We start from the raw sequence: 17,431 nt of genomic DNA, 5'->3' as shown, positions 1-17,431 counted from the left end.
TTTAAAGCAGAACAACTTTTTATTAGTGATTACAGGATGTCATGGTGATTTTCCATCATTATTGTAAACATATGTCACAACTTTTGTAAAAAAGTTGCCATTAAGTTTTGAATTGTTTGAGTTTCATGCATCTTCTATTGCACGCAACATGCTTTATTGCTTTACCAAATCACTGATGATAAACAGTTAAATACGCAATTTATTCCCTTATTTTTACATTTAAATATTGTGTTATGAAGTGGCACTATTTGTACACCTGAATCTTGAAAACAGTTTAGATTTTTTTCTGCGATTTGTATAATTTTGTGGGTGTTCATGGTATATACAGCCAAGTAACGGGAATTTATTTCTTTGAATTTTCCTTTTTTACAATCTTACTGCCTTTGCTTGTTTATCTTTCACATTATCTGATGATATCTAGTGACTCACTCAGCTGTCATTTCTTTGTCCTTGATTTTGTGTGTGTGTCTAAAGTTGTTTATCCCTCCAGGAGAATTCACAGTCCTCTGGAGCATCATAAGGAAAAAAAAAAGCAAGTTATCATGACATTTATCACCCAGGTTCTGCTCCATTTAGAATGACCATAAAATGCATTTACGCTGATATTTTAGCTACATAAATTAAGGAAATGCGATTTTTCAATGACTTTTCAAAAGCAGTTTGTAGAAACGGAAATTGAATATCCCAAAGTGATTAATTGCAAATATTCAATGCCCCATAAATGCCTGCATAAATCAGTACATTTAAAGTGACTCACTTAGTAACATAAGTTGAGCCACTTTTGGAGATTCATTTAATCCCCCATATAAAATTGCACAGAACTACAAAGGAGTACAGACTACCAAGCAGGTTATTTCCTCACATACTGTGACTACACCCATAGTGCAGACTCTAGGCAGTAGTAATACAAGGTTACATAACATAATACAGTGGGTTGCTTTATGACCAAAGCCCCTAGGCTTAAGATCTTTTGAATGCCAAAGGTCAAATTCTCTCTGAAATCAAGAGCATTGCCAAAATTCAATCAGCTGTTCCTTGGCCTATCATCAACATTTCCTGAAAATTTCATCGGGATCCAGTCATAACATAACAAAAACACACTGGTTCTCAGATAACATCCTTAGTGGAGGTAATTACAGACAATGGGGTGTTGACAAGTTAACACACTAGTTCTCAATATGCTAAAAGTCAGCATTGTGAATTTTTATCCAAGGTCGAGATCAATTTGACTTTCAGAAATCATATTGAAGGGTTTTCTCAACAGCTGCCCATTTGAAAAGACATTCAGTACTATTATTTTCTCTGCAGATGTGAGGGTAAAGCTGGTTTCAAAGAAACATGTGAGTATTTGTTCTTACTTCCTCATTTCTGGATTGTTCCTTTATCTTCACAGGTTCTTCTGCCACACTGGCGGCATTGTGTTATTAAAGCACATTACTCTTGTTGCTCTGGAAAGTCCTGCAATGCCTTTTATTACTCAGTGCAAAATACACTCCCAGTTGGCCATTAAGGTTCAGTGTTCATCAGACCGCAGGCATGTATATAAGACATAAGACCTATGTTACACAGAACATTTGATATAACAATTTATGGTGATTGACTTCTGTGTCTGCTTTATCTGCCAATCTCAGGAAAGTGCTTGTGAAGCATAACTTCACGCCTTCATGGAATGTAAAATTAACGAGTTGGCTTTGTCGATGACATTGAGTGTGTACGCGCGTGCTCGTGTGTGCGCACATGTGATTCATTGATGGTGGGCGGTGAGAGAGCTGCTCTGCATGCTAAACTAACCCCACAGGCTGTGAGGGTCAGTCTGCATGGAGCTCAGAAAAGGACACACTGGTTTGGAGGAAAGGCTGGACGAAGCGGTTGGTCAAGATTTGGTTCTCAATTATGAATTCAAATTTACTGCAAACTTGAATTAAACAATATATCCATGTACGGATTGTTGAATAATCAATGAGTGTTACAGAATGCCGTTAGCTAAAGACAAATGCGCTTTTAAATTAAACAGACTTTAGAATGATATCAAGAAGCATACCTAGTCACCAGAGCTGAGATGTTTGTATTTCAGTTATGTAGTCTGCACTGATGAATTTCACTGTATGACATTTGTATAACTGTTGCAAGTGGGAACATATTTTAGTGACATTAATCACCCTTTAACAATCTAATTTTAAAGCAGTCACTACATTTGACCATCATCTCCTATAATCTCTCTTTTCATATCATATAGCACTATATCCTGCAATATTAGATTCTTGCTATAATAAAAAAAATATAGCAGTGACAAAATGTAAATTGCTCAGTGTCAAATCTAAACTCTAAAGGGAAAACAGTTAACAAAAAGGTCTTCCATACTCCTGAGCTAAAGGTGGCTGCTGTTGTTTAATGCTGGAGGTATTTTGGGGTGTGGGATGAATAAAACATCAGAGGTTCTTGTTTATTTCCATCCTTCAGCCGTAACTTGGTCTTTACATAATTGAATTCTAGCTTGTTTGAGGCGGTGCATCTAATTCAACTTTGAGCCAGTAGCTCGGGAATGATTTGTTTCCATGCTGATTTCCATGCTTAAGGGGGAGGGGGGTCAGTCTCTATTCTATGCGTGGTAAGAAAGCAGACATAAAAAAACCTTTTCTGTCTGCCCATGTATTCAATTTGCATTCCCCACCTCACAGCCATTCATTCTGTATGATTTACAGACCACCTCCCCTTTCCTGCTCCAGGTCAAAGAATCTCTCTCCCTCCTTAGCTTCCTTCCCTGCTTTTTCAAAACAATGTGATTTTTGTTGATGAGATTTGTTGCCTAATGTGTCACGTCGCACATTACAGTCGAAAGCGTTGCTGCCTGACAGCCTTTGTGGGAGATGTTTAGCCTATTGGTCACCATGCTTTTTATATGCAGCCTTTGTAAATCATCCCATTCATCTGCAACTTATGCTTTCTCACACATGATAACAGCACATTTACATTCATTACAACATTGTAGCATGAGGAGGTGTAGATTACAGATAATGAACATGGATAGAAATTAACCCTAAATACAAGAGCAGTTATAGTGTATGGTTCTGTTTCTGTTTCTACAGCTATTCAGTCTGCCAATGAATAAGAAGCTTGATGGAAGATGTATGAACATCTTTGGGACTTGGTAACTCACTTCCATCCGATGCTATACTGTATAAATACAATACAGTGCTTAATGGAGTTATTGTATGCTGCAGAGACTTCAGAAAGCAGACTCTGCTACATAACTGCCTGCAGTCAAAAAGCATCCAGAGTATCAAGTGATTGCCCATGCTCCCTCATTATTTCAGCTCAATTTACAGGTTACGTTTTGTCGCTAACATTCTGAAGAGTAGATAAATTGTGCATAGGAACAAAACTTATGGGACTTTTCACCTACACAGGAACCCAGCCATCCATCTTTCCATCTTTCATCCATCTTTAAGGAGTATAGGACAGTGAATATGATGAAGGCAGGCCCGTGTCAGCAAACCAGAAATAGAAGTTTAAAAAGTTGATGAAGAAAAGAAAACTGCAACTGTAGTGACACTGGCGAAATCGGCTGAAATGGTGAAACATTGCTTCAATCAGAGGAAGCTAAAAACAGTGCAAATGTATGTGCGCATGTTATTGAATTGTGAAAGTGAGTTTTCTTTTGAACCGGAAAAGTTGAAATAACTACAATTATGTTAAAGCATTGGGGGACATATCTATGCATGGAAATTAACCAAGACAGCTTCTTCAGAACATGTGGGTATTAAAGGAAAAGATTCAAATTGTTAAAATTTCAAAAGTACTTTGAATTCCATTTTTAAAAAATGAAATCAGTTGATCACAAAACACACAGATCACTTTATCTATAATAGTAGTCACAGTCTGAGTACAGTGACAAATAATAATAAGGTTTACATAATTAAAATTGCAAATCTCAGTCAATTATACAATTCTGTCAATAGTTATAGTTACAAATTCATAGTTCTAATGCATATATTAATAATGGCTGATTAAAGACTTTTTGGACATTAGAGAAAAACTGAACCAAGGTAACACTGCATGAAGAAAAAACACTTTCTTCCTGCAGGTGTAGTAAAACAATCTACTATAAGTGCAATGTGTTTCCATCAGCTGCAGCCAACTACTCCGAGCAGGTCCTGTCGCTCCTAATTAGCCCCAGTCAAGTCTCAGACTCCTAAATCGATTCCTGTGCTGAGCTCAGCTTTGAATAAACTCTTTGGGTTTCTCTACTTACTGCGGCACTCTACAGTTGGCCTCAGCAGTGCCAGTGTAGGCGAGCAGCCGTCCCTCCAAAACAGATAGAAAGCATGGTTATAGCTGTAGCTTTTAGCGTTATTAAAAATTGCAAATCTCACTCTTGTCCGATAATGACAGAGGCACACGGAACCAAATGTTCCGCAGCCATGACATACATTGATAATTCTGTATTTCTGACCTTTACTGCAAATGCAATCTGAATATTTATGGAAAACATGGATCAGTGGAATGAATCTCTGAAAAAATAGCTGCACTGCTGTAACATGAGTAAAAATTAAAGCACATTTCTTTCACTCTTCTGAGCATTTAAATAAATAAAGTAAGTACCGGTAAGTAAATACATTTGTTTTGTCTCCTCCATATCGGGGCAGCAAACTTTTGACACCAAATTTTATACCATGCCTAATCCACCTTATTAAGATGAATCCCAATAATTGCACATATGGAAGTACATAATTTTCTTTTTGACTTGATTAAAATCATTGATACATTTAATTTGTTATAGATTCTCCTGTAACACCATGCTTACGCATTTTTCCTACAAAAGTCTAGCTGAATTGTAATTAAATTCAAATATATGTTATTTCAGCAATGCTTAAGTAAGTTCTTTATTCATTAAAGGGTAGAATAGTAAGTGACAGCTGGCGATGTTAAAGCTCTCTGTCTGAGAAACACTTCACTGTATTCTAAATGAACATCAGTACATAGTCACTGCAAACAGTACTTTAAGCTGGTTGCCAGTGGACGTGGCTTGCGAAAGGTCAGAGGTCAAATGCTGTCAGTTTCTCTGGCCATAGTTTCATATCCAGGAAAAGCAACCATGGACTTAATTGTTAAAAGCCTGTAATGAGCATCATGAGATAAGGAATACTGAAGAAAGAAAAGGTAAGCTGATCTGTTTTGGAGGAGGGAAGGTGATAGGTGAAGGTCTGAGAGGAATGAATAAGTGTGTTCTCCTCACCAGCAGGGACACACAGGCATTACACATGTGCTTGTTGTCATTTGTGCACTGACTGACAGCTGGTTTCAAATTAACGTGGGAGAAATTGGAGAGGAGATCAACAAACCCAGACTCAGGTTGATGGAGATCAGTGTTTCCACTCACATCTCTGTTCTCTGACCTACTGCATGTGCAAATACAAAGGCTTCAGGTGTGCAGAGAAACGTCCTCAGAAATCTCCAATATAAAAGAGGAAAAATAATCAGTTAAAAGACAGTGAAAACTATAAAATGGAGTGGCAAATTTCACTTCAATGTCACCTAATGTGTCAAACACAGGCTGTATCATACCCCTAGTGCAGATCTAATGCATTGGTTATGCTGACATTATCTAATTATATTTGACATTATCTAATGCCAAATATAATTGTTTGTGTCTGCAATACAGTCTGGAGGTCTGAAAGTGAAGCCAGACAGATCACCAGGTTTATCAGGCATTTAAGTGGATGAGAAGTTCTGCATTAAAAAGGCACAGCTGGCCGAGGCACACATACGTCTGCAAGCACAGCGCTGTTCTGTAAACAGCATCATGTGCCAGGAGTGTGTATCTAACATTAGTTGCACACAAGATCCATCCATCCATTTTCTATAACATTCTCTTAAAAGGGTTGCTGGGGGTCAGGGCTGGAGCCTCTCCCTGCTGCCTTGGGCCAAGAAAGGTCTACAAGCTGGACAAGTCACCAAACCAGGTTCAACTCCTGGCTGGCTGGCTTGATTTTTGAAAGATGCTGAGCATTATTTCATGCAAAACAACAATAACCAACCCACTTTAATAGATAATTATTGCATTCTCTAATTGTGAGACACTAGTCATTCTTGCTGTTTTGAGCTGTGTTCTCTTCTCAGCTGCCTTATTGCCTTATCATCATCTTTCTGATTAAAATAATTTCTCTGTCACTCAGATAAATAAATCCCAGTTGGTAGAAGATGGGCTTTAGACTCTTCTGCAGGCATCAGATTAATTCTTCCTTCTTCTTTCAAATACTGAAATCCCAACTTTTGAACCAAATGTAAAATGTACTTTCATTTGAATATAGAGGACTTTTGAAGATTTGTGGATCATTAATTTAACGCTCTAAATATTTAAATTGATTTATGTTCGGGCTTGTTGCCTCTTCACATTTAGTCCCTTCTCTTCCTCGTCTGTCGATGGTTGTGTATCTGCTGTGACAGCTGTTTCTCTTTAATTTTAGCTGTCCTTTGCGCTGCCTGTTGGTTAATTGGACTGCAGCACTTGTGTTGAAAATAGATGTTCTCATGGTTGTTTTTCCTGGTTAGAGCACCAGAATATGAGGCACAGGAAGTGTTAGAAAATCCAGGGTTAACAAAAATACCAGTTCTCTTATTTGTGTGCACTGACAGATGGGATGCAATCAAAACCAAATGTGAGTGGTGCATATGAATTTATTTCTGTCCATGCAATATTATTACACATATGTTGTAATCAGGTTGCACATGATGTCGCTTCTGAGTCATTGACTTAAATGAGTGTGATAATGTCAGCATTTTATTTTAAAAGGCATGTCATAAAAAAACAATAGTAAACACAGTTCAATTGTTCTCTTAGGTAACCATGAGAACAACTATTCAGTTGTTGAAATATAAACAACAGCTGGTCGAAATACCTACAGAACTGCCTCATACAACTTTTTTTCAGTAGCTGCCTTCATTAGACATTATTTAATAAAACCTTCTCTATTGCAGCTTCATTTATACATAGAATATTGTTTCCTGGCTGCAAAGGCAAAATATCCCAGATGTCTAAGGTCTTGTATCAAGATGCTGTCATGGTTCTCTGTATTATTAATTTTAAAAAATGGAGACTTACTTTGTCTGGATGAAAGGGGCCTTGGGGGCTTACTGTAGACTGTATAAAATTGACACAACAAAATCGACTGTTAATCATACATCATACTCTAGCCAAATGATCATGTGAAAAAGGTGACCTGATAACAGTCTGCTATCCATTTTTTGTTTCTTTTTTATTTTGGAGTGAAGAGCAAACAGCGGCCGAACATGACCCCGACATTTGAGCTTCCTGCCCTGCGTGTGAAAGCAAACTTTCCACAATGTCAGAACCATCCATAAAAGCTATCCAGTGTCTTTATTTTTAGTTTTCTGCAGCGTGGCTTAATGGATGGTCCCTATCCACCAAATACAGATACCAGTTTAAAGTGTATTTTTAGCACAATATGTGGTTTTATGGATGGCAGTGTTTTAAGTTGTCATGCCTTAGAGCTATCTGTTGTCACCTACACTCCAGCTTTACCCTGCAGGTCCTTCACACTGGAGTTCATGTAAAGTCTGTCCCAAGCTATCTGATTTCTAATTAAACATATTCATTAAATAGTCTATTCTGTTAAAAACTATGTGGAGTGCTTGTACTGAGTTATAATGTGTTTGCTTACACAGTTTTTGCTTTAAGCTCTCACCTATGAATAGCACTGGCTCAGTCTGATGGCTCTGTAACATTAATCTACTTATCAGATAGTCTGCAACTTGGAAATCAGCAAGCAAACATGCCACCATCAACCTGTCACTTGAAGAGAAGTAATAGGCAACAACTGTATTTTGTTCACCTAGTCTGACAGGAAAAATAACCTGGACTCAAGAGGTTTCTAACACTGAAAAAACAACAAGATAAGGAAAACACAATGATGCTGATCTTTACCGTTGATATAGAAAAGTCATCTTCTGACCTGTAGACAGAAGGTTTTTATTAACTGTGGAGTAGCCACGACTAAGAGATGGACAGTTCTTTTAAAGAAACTAGAATCAACTAACTTCAATCATGGAGTTCTGCAAGATTGTGGGTTTGATCCAATACTCATCATTTTATATATTGTTTCTTGTCTCTCCTGTCTTCCTAACCGCTTTATCCCTTTCAGGATCACAGGGCGGATATGTGTATGTTTGAAGGCAGGTTCCACCCCTGGATGAATTGTCAGTCACTTCAACAGTGCTCTGAAGGTGTTCTGGCACCTTCCCCTATGACCAGAACACCTATGTCTTGTCTGCACTGGGGCTTGAACTGAGAACCCTCTGCATCTCAGGCCAGTTCCTAACAGACTGAGCTACCATTGCCTGCATTGTTATCTTATCTGCTATTAAAATTACTTTTAATATCACAATTATATTCATTTGGCTGTCTTTTATATTTGAGCACATTACCAACAATCAAACAACATTCAAACCAAATATTTATTTTGATTAGCAGTATGTTGGAGCAGAAAATGGTGCTCTGCCCGTGTCACCAACAATCATCCAGTGAAGTATTTTGGGGAAAAAAGGGACTATTTTCTATTTCATACTTTCTAACATTTTGTGTCTTTACTGACAACAGTTAGAAGTTGTGTTTCTTCATTTACGAGTCAATGACAACAGCATTTACAATAAAGTCACTTTTTTTGCATTACATATCATTGTTCCAACAGCTTTGGCTCCAAATGTCAACTAAATTTTGTTCAGTATGAGTTCACATGATGAGGTCATGATGACTCACATGTCCCAGCAACACAAAATGAATAATCTAAATATGTTATACTTCTTTATATATACATAGCAAACACATCTGTTTAAAGCCAGTACTGTGGAATTATTATGACTAGATGGCCATTTCAAACTGTTTTTCAGCATGGAGAAACTGAGCAGCCAGATCCACAAGCCACTGAATTGCTATTGTGTGACTTGCAAATGTCTCAGTCTCAATAAGCTTTAATATTTGAAGAGGAAATGGACTTGTTATTTAGTACTCCCCCAAGACATATGAGCAGTGCAATGCCAACTTCCAATTCTTATAATCCCTCACTTAATTTCTGTGTGGCTATACTCTTGTTAAATTATCTTCTTCTTTAGTCACAGTCTCAGAGCGGCTATTTATTTCCTTAAAAACACAAAATAAAGGTAGCAACCTGTCCTTACTGCACAGTGAAGAGATTTTTGCTTGCCATCCAATAACTGAACCTTATTGCTGCCTCAATTAACAAAATCCGATTCTTGCTTAGCTGGAAGACAGTTAGAACCAAATCAGCTATGAACACAGCCTTTCCATGAATCTTATTTCCAGGCTGTGCTGAGTCCCACCCTCAAATAAGACACCCCCGCCCTTTTCCTAAACAAGAACTGAGAGTATTGATTATGCTGCGTAGCAATTATGGCTTTCATTAGCACAAGCTGCAAAAAACAGACATGTCTTACAAGTCATTTCTTCTCAAGGACATGTGTGGTTGTTGTTGTCAAAATGATAGTGCATCTATTCAGCATCTGTTTAATTAATTCAAAATGAAATTTCCAATGATTGGCTAAATGGGATGTCTTTGCCCCAGGAACTGAGACTTCATGTTATCTTCATATTAACAAACAATTTGTGCATCTTTTTTCTATAAACAGATGCCACTGTGAGGGTTTATGCCTAGTCTAGTGTGTTTGTGTAATATAGCCACCAGGTGGTCACTGACTCACTGTTATATTTCAATGCTTGATTTATGCATGATGCTAACACCCCCTAGTTAACACTCATTTAGTGGCATTTCTTTATTCAGTAAATTGTTGTTGTTGTTGTTGTTTGGTTGCAGATTACGGTACATCAAAATACACATTCTGCAAATATCCTTAAGCCTAATCAGAAGGCTAAATATTCAAATCTAGAATACAAGATGTAACCATGCTCTTATAATATATTAATTTTCAGTCAAATATGGTTTTAAGGTGCTTTTACAAACTAAGCAGAGGAATATGACCTCCTTTTAACCTCTAAAGATAATTTTCCCCGGGTTTTGTGCTTCCTCTGGAAGTCTAAGACAGAAAATGTTTTATATCAAAACATTTGTGCCTTGGTTTGCTAGAATATAGGTATTCAAATATATTTCACACTATATCTTTTCTTTTTCTGCACCTCAGGATCCACAGCATCATTTCAGGAAGACAGACATACAGTCTGGAGGCAGCTCAGGACTGATATTTGTATTTGGTCCATGTCCTTTTTTTCAGATTTCTATTCTGTTTGTGTGAGGCAGAGAAGCAATGTTCTCTGTATGAGCACTCCAGGGACTGCATGGCAGACAGACACTAGTAGCCATCATTGTCACTTTTGCCTTCACATGCAAACCCGCTTCATTTTCAGGATAAAACCAGCATAAACATACATGCACGCATATGCATATACACTGCAGTAACATACTCAAACAAAGTCTCCAGCCAGATGTGCAGGCTTCAATGACCCGATCTTGCTGATTGGTTGCTAAAAAAAACAGATCCCCCAACAGCTCCTCCGAGTTGATAGAATTGCATAATGAGTGTGATGTCAGCATTGTTCCTCCCATGATAACAAGCTGCGCTTGCAGGCAATGGAGGCGGGCATTGACAGGGTAAGTAAGGTGGATGCAGGCGGAGGGGAGGGGAGACGGCATAGTAGGAAAGTCAACACTGCAGTGAGTGTGCATATTATCTCACGACACCACTCAGGTTTATCCATAAATAGACCCAGTGCAAAGCAATGTCAATAATCACTACAATTTTTCTCCCACCTCAAAAGATGGCAGAGAAATCAACAGAAAATGAGAATATCTGCAATATGGTACACCTTGCATCCTCTCCACTCATTAATGTCAAACAACTAAATTCCTGCTACTGCAGTGCTGCTATTTAAAAACATAGGGTTCAATTCACAAACAACAAAATCCTGGCAAATTGTAAGGAGGAAAAAAGAGGCAAAAGAAGTTTGTAAAAAAAAAAGATTTTCTTGTTCTTGAATATCTCTGTGTGCTTGAATGTGTTCTATACAAGATGGATACAAGCTTGTGCTTGTGTGATGTTCTATGATTATAACTTGTTACATGGTTTATGGGTTAGATTATATGTAACTTTGTTTAAAGTTTACAATGTTTGTATGTAAATCGATCTCGATACAGTAGAGATGTAGAATTACATTGAATCAGTCTGAATCTAAATTATTGTGAATGTATACTTTATTATCTGCTTCACTTATTCTTGATTGCTATGATTTTTTAAGTGCATTATTTGTTATGCATGTGCTCCTTGTCAGTTATTCTGTTCGTCACTTAATTATCATTACCAAGTTTATTTTCTATGTCCAAACCTTCCAAATGTTTCCATTTTCCATATATGTACAGATTATTTAAAAATCATATCCTGCAACATATTTCTGACAATGATTTACTACAAATGAATACTACAAATATTGGTACATCTCCTATATGTCTGGACTAAGCAACAATAAAGAAAAATCTCTGCATATGACTCAATTTTCTTGGTCAACAGGTTGGAGTCTAGGAAAAAAGAGGCTTCAAGCTAAAAATACACACCTCTGTATCCTGTGCTTCATGCTGCAGGTCTGAGTGCTTACTTATCTTGCTGTGGGAAAGATCGGGGTGGCCACATCAATGCCCTTTGGCCGCATTAAAAAAAGTCATGCTGATTTACTGTGTTGATTCTGAGAAATAATAAGTGTAAGCACTGAAACGCTGCAGGAGGGGGAAGTAGATGCAAAGATCTTCCTTGTTTGGAGTTGTGGAGAGTCTAAGAGGCAGTAGATTTCATTTTTAAAAAGCACTGCAATCCAGTTTGTGTGCCTCTAAAATAACATCTTATATTTGTCTTTTATATGTTGAAACAGACATTAGTGCTGTTGTTCATTTAAAATCTCCCTTATAATATAACAACATAATATTTGTTATTGCCTGTATGGGGACCTGGTGCCATGGCCACATGCTGCCGGAGTCTCTACGGAATGTGACATATTGTATAAATAGCTTATTACTAAAAGAGCTGATTGCCACAGGAGAGAGCACCACTGTGCAAATCAACGTGTCTCCCCAGCTATGACGCATGCACAACGTTACACAGTTTACATATGAAAGACAGTAGGAATTAGTCCCAGCTGAGAGCACAATGAGGCACCAGCTGCCCCCATACATACAGACACAGGACGTGTTCCTCCTCTTCCTCTTTATGCCTCTCATCACTTTTAAATGTTTAGCTGAAGCCAAGAGACAAGTCCAAATATAGCAGAGGAGGGAGAGGGGAATGAATGAGTCATCAGAATAAGCTCTCTCTTTCTCTGTGCTTCTGTGTGTCTTTGTGTGTCTCTATGTGTGTGTGTTTGTGTGTCTGTGTGTTCTTTTGAGTGAGAATTGTCAACATCAGCGTCAATATTTTAAAACTGTTCTGAAAAAATATCAAACACAGATATTGCATCCTTAACTGAGGTGAGCTGTGATATTTGTTGAAAGTAGTGTTGAAGTAAATACATGTCCTCAAGTACAGAACAGTTCTGTTGTATAGGTAAAATGTATACTTTTGCCTATACTTTTTTGATTTTACCATTCTGAAATGTTCCTATGTACATAGATAATAGCGTTGTTTAATATTCAAAGTAAAATATTTGGCATTTATTGTGAAAAGCAAATGCTTATTTTGAATGTGCAGTGCTTTAGCCTGTGTTTAGCATATTTGCACAGCAAAGATTGTATTGTAGTCTGCAAACAATAATGGACACTTTTGTAAGTAGTCGTTGTCCTTGCCAGTCCCCTCAGTTATTTATCTAATCTGTCTGCTCTTGGTGACCAGAATCAAAAGCCAGTATGTCATGAAATAAATACACACAATGTACACAACTTAACACTTGAATGCAAAATTGAGTTTCTAAAATACATTTGAAAAACAATTTTGAAAACAAACTTTGAATATTTACATTTTTAAAAGTATATTTTTGCAGTTATAACACATTTGATCATAGCAGAGAATGAAAATACTTGTTTACGTATATAAAATTGGGATTTTGGAGACCTCCAAAAAGCCTCAGTCCCCAACTCCATTCAGAGAAGGAAGATCTGTCAATATCCTCAAGGTAATTTGTGACACTTTCCTCTAAAACTAAAATTCCTTATGCAGCAGCAGCAGCATTTTGGGGATGTGGAAACATAGAATTTTAGCTTTTATCCACATTTAACTCCCAATCCAAGTACAGTACCTCTTTTCAGAAAGACCAAGAACAGCTATAAATACAGCAGGTGTCACTAAACCCATCAAATATAGAACCTTAAGATTGTTCATTATCAACCAATTTTAGTCACATTAACATTTGAGTCGGCAGGCCACTTTATTTTTCATAGGTAAACAGATTGAAAGGAATGATAAGGCTTTTGGGTTTGAATTGACTGGTTCCTTTAATTGCTTATTGTTTTGGGGTTTTTTTTGGGTTTTTTTTGCATAAAATACTTGCTTTTATATTTTAATTTTTTAATGTTTGTTACAGTTTTAATCTACACATTAGACAAAAAAATGTGCCCCTAAGCAGTAGCTAGAAATTTACCTCCTTTATCAAGGTGTATCTTGCTTTATAATAGTCTCCTGTGCTCCAGACTGGCTGATTTCAGCGCAATTGTTTAAAACAACTTATACTCTCTTAAAAAAGAGGGACAGATGTAATACTGATTATAAAGATAAGTGTGAAACTGAATATAAAGATAATAAAGATAAGTTTCACTTTATTATAATTTCACTATTTTAAAAACTATGGGAATTTTGCGTTACCTATGGATAATAAGAAATACTGCTTTACTCGTTTAGCATGAATGACTAATTTTATATGACATCATTTGAAACTGCTTGGTTTGAGACATCTGGAATTTGATAATACATTGATAACTGGAATGAACGTGTTGGTTTTCATAGGAAAACAAGTTCTGTGGATCATCTTAAGTAGCAGGAGGCCAACTTCAGGGATTTACATTTTGAGATCAGTATTTTTGAGAAAAAGCAGATGTAATTACAGCTAATATCTCCCAAACTCTGAAGCCGAAACCAGAACTGTCTGGATGGATATTTCGCAACAGCAATGAATAATGTACTTTTTAGGTGAACCAACATCAGCAATATACGGTAAGCCAAACTGTAGACTTATGGAGCAGCATCAGTATTTATGTGGAGTAATGTGAGTCTGCCTCTGAATCTGCTGTGGTGAGTTCATACTGGATTCTCTCTGTTGAGGATTTCCCAGATGTGCAACATCACAGGAAATCTCATTTAAGTTTTGTCGGGCGGCTTCTTGGGGGCCACAACTACAGTTGGCACTGAAGAGAAAAGCTTAAGTCATGGATTGCAGACTGGCACCTTTCTTCAACTCTTCATCTGGCATCTGTATTCAACTATTTTTACCTCATTTGAGTCAGTAAAGTTCACATGTTTTGTCTGCTAAATTGCTGCAGTAACTTGTCATTGGCAGTAAAGACTGCCTTGAGTATTCTCAAGTTGTGTTGTGTATCCTTAACATCAACAAATGCTGTATTTACTAACAGTTAATTTAATAAATTATAATATTGACTGTATTTGCTAATGTTAGTATGTGCTTCCCAGTGAACTAAAGACTTTCTTCCATTTGAACAGGGTCCTATTCCACACTCACATTTGACTTACAACATCCATCTCTTTTGTATGTTGTCAACGTGCTGTGAAATTTATTATCATTTCTCATTATTCGATATCAATGTTAAGAGAATCTGTCGGGCATGTTTCACGTTGAGTGCAAGCGTAGAGTGGTATGGTAATGCTTTCATTTATTTCTGCATAGAAACAGTAGTCACTCAACAGGCATGTGTGCATATGTGTGTGTGTGTGTGTGTGTGTGTGTGTGTGTGTGTGTGTGTCTGTGTGTGTATGTGTGTGTATGTCTGTGTGTCTGTGTGGGGGTGAACATGCAGGCACGGCTGTTTGTCCAAGAGAGCGAACGAGATGTACCCTGGCACAGTTTTCTTGGAGTGTATCCAAGTGCAGTTATGTACTTTGGGGACACCTCTGGTCACATTAACCCTGGCCTGAGCTGATCTCCTCATTTCCCTTACTTCAACCCAAACCCTGAAACTGATACCTCCGCACCACCACCCCATCCCCCTGTCTTAACCTCCTGTCAAACTATCTGTTTCCATCTCATTCCCATTGCCATTCCAATCCAATCCATTTGCCAGAATCCTGTAAGCCTGACTTGAGACCAAAAAAAATTAAGGGCAGGTTCCACACTCTCCCACCCTTGCTCTCTCCCTACCTTTCATTTGTCCTTTACTTAGCAGAGGGTTTGTGAGGTGAACACAATCTCTGGTGCCAAGTCTGCGGGGTGGCGCCAGTGGCATGAAGACAAAACAGAACTCCTTAAAATACACACACACACAGACACACACACAGACACACACAGACACACACACACACACGTAAAAGCTAGCATATGCACAGAGAATTATTTAAAGTGATAATCCTTCAGATCCTCTTGCTTTTATTATTTTGGCGACAGTTTTAGTGCTCAGCAGGTTTTTGGCTCTTCTGTGCATCTAAACAGCGCCATGCAATCAAATTTACATCCAGTATCTGTGGTCAATATTCCCCATGTTTTTGCAATTCATGTATGATTATTATTTATATCAGACATATTATTATGACCGCCTCCCATGCTGCATTAGCCCCACTTTTGTGCCAGAAAAGCTGTTACCTATTGAGCCATGGATTCTACCAGACCCCTGAAGCGTACCAAGGTGAATGCCACCAAGATGTTAGCAGCAGATCCTTTAAAGCCTGTAGTGAGATGTGAAGAGGGGCCTCAATAGAGTACCCTTGCATGTCCACTACATCCCACAAACAGATGATTGGATTGAGTCTGAAACGGCAAAAGAGCAGAAATTGAGACAACAAAACTATTGTTCCTCAACTAGCCTACTTTCAAATGGCTCTGGTGTCATGAACAGAGCTACAAACAGTACATATATTATAAAACTTACATGGTTCTTGGAAGAATTAATCTGAACGTCCTTCTTCCTGGCCTGATTGTACCAAGGAACTAAGAACAATGTCAAATTCATATTGGGGTTGGGGGCACACAGTTGCCTTCTCCAATTTCAACACATGTAGATACGGTAGGTAAACTCCCATTAACCCTTGAGCTCCCTATTATACACTGCTCACAAAAATTAAAGGAACAATTTTTTTATTGGGCCTGGCATGAATTGAATTAAACCTGTCTGATAATTTTGTGGTTGGTTAAGCAGCTGAGGGCCTCGTTAATCAATTTCAGCTGTATTGGTGTTAACAACTGGTGCACTTCAGTGGCAACAATTAGAAAACCCTCAAAACAGGACTGGTTTTACATGTGGAGGTCATTTCAAGTTTCTCCCTCTTGATCTTTTTTGGCTAGTTTTCCACTCGTGCTGATTTTGGCTTGCGTAATTATCTCTACTGGCAGTATGAGGTGATTCCTTAACCCTACAGAAGTTGCACAGGTTGTCCAACTTCTCCAGGATAGCACATCCACACGTGCTGCAGCAAGAAGGTTTAATGTGTCTCCCAGCATAATCTCCAGAACATGGAGGAGATTTCAGGAGACTGGTGGTTATTCTCGGAGAGCTGGACAGGGCCGTTGAAGGTCCTCAACCCCTCAGCAGGACCGATACCTGCTCCTTTGTGCAAGGCGGAACAGGCTGAGCACTGCTCGTGCCCTACAGAATGACCTCCAGAGGGCCACTGGTGTGAATGTCTCTACCCAAACAATCAGGAACAGACTTCATGAAGGTGGCCTGGGGGCCCGACGTCCTGTAGTAGGCCCTGTGCTCACTGCCCAGCACCGTGGAGCTCGACTGGCATTTGCTCAAGAACACCAGAATTGGCAAGTCCGCCACTGGTGCCCTGTACTTTTCACAGACGAGAGCAGGTTCATCCTGAGCACCTGTGATAGACGTGAAAGAGCCTGGAGAAGACAAGGAGAACGTTATGCTGCCTGCAACGTCGTTCAACATGACAGGTTTGGTGGTGGGTCAGTGATGGTCTGGGGAGGCATATCCATGGAGGGACGCACAGACCTCTATTGCCTAGGAAATGGTGCTCTGACTGCAATAAGGTATCGAGATAAATCCTTGAACCTATTGTCAGACCCTACGCTGGTGCAGTAGGTCCTGGTTTCCTCCTAATGCACGACAATGCCCGGCCTCACGTGGCAAGAGTATGCAGGCAGTACCTGGAGGATGAAGGAATTGAAACAATTGAATGGCCTTCACGATCCCATGACTTAAACCCAATAGAACATCTCTGGGACATTATGTTTCAGTCAATTAGGCGCCGCCAGGTTGCTCCTCAGACTGTACAACAGCTCAGGGATGCC

General features: G+C 38.5%; 1 long non-coding RNA gene across 1 annotated transcript; it reads left to right on the top strand.

Moving 5' to 3' along the window:
• Window positions 1-342: 342 nt before the first annotated feature.
• On the top strand, window positions 343-11,527 carry LOC130539378 (uncharacterized). Its single transcript, XR_008954100.1, has 2 exons — window positions 343-1,868; window positions 3,087-11,527. It is a non-coding gene; the product is annotated as an uncharacterized LOC130539378 (long non-coding RNA).
• Window positions 11,528-17,431: the final 5,904 nt, after the last annotated feature.

The sequence above is a fragment of the Takifugu flavidus genome, chromosome 1 (assembly GCF_003711565.1).
Source record: "Takifugu flavidus isolate HTHZ2018 chromosome 1, ASM371156v2, whole genome shotgun sequence".
Classification (NCBI taxonomy): Eukaryota; Metazoa; Chordata; class Actinopteri; order Tetraodontiformes; family Tetraodontidae; genus Takifugu; species Takifugu flavidus.
Note: the sequence above shows the minus strand (reverse complement) of the source record. Positions and strands in the feature narration are given on the sequence as shown.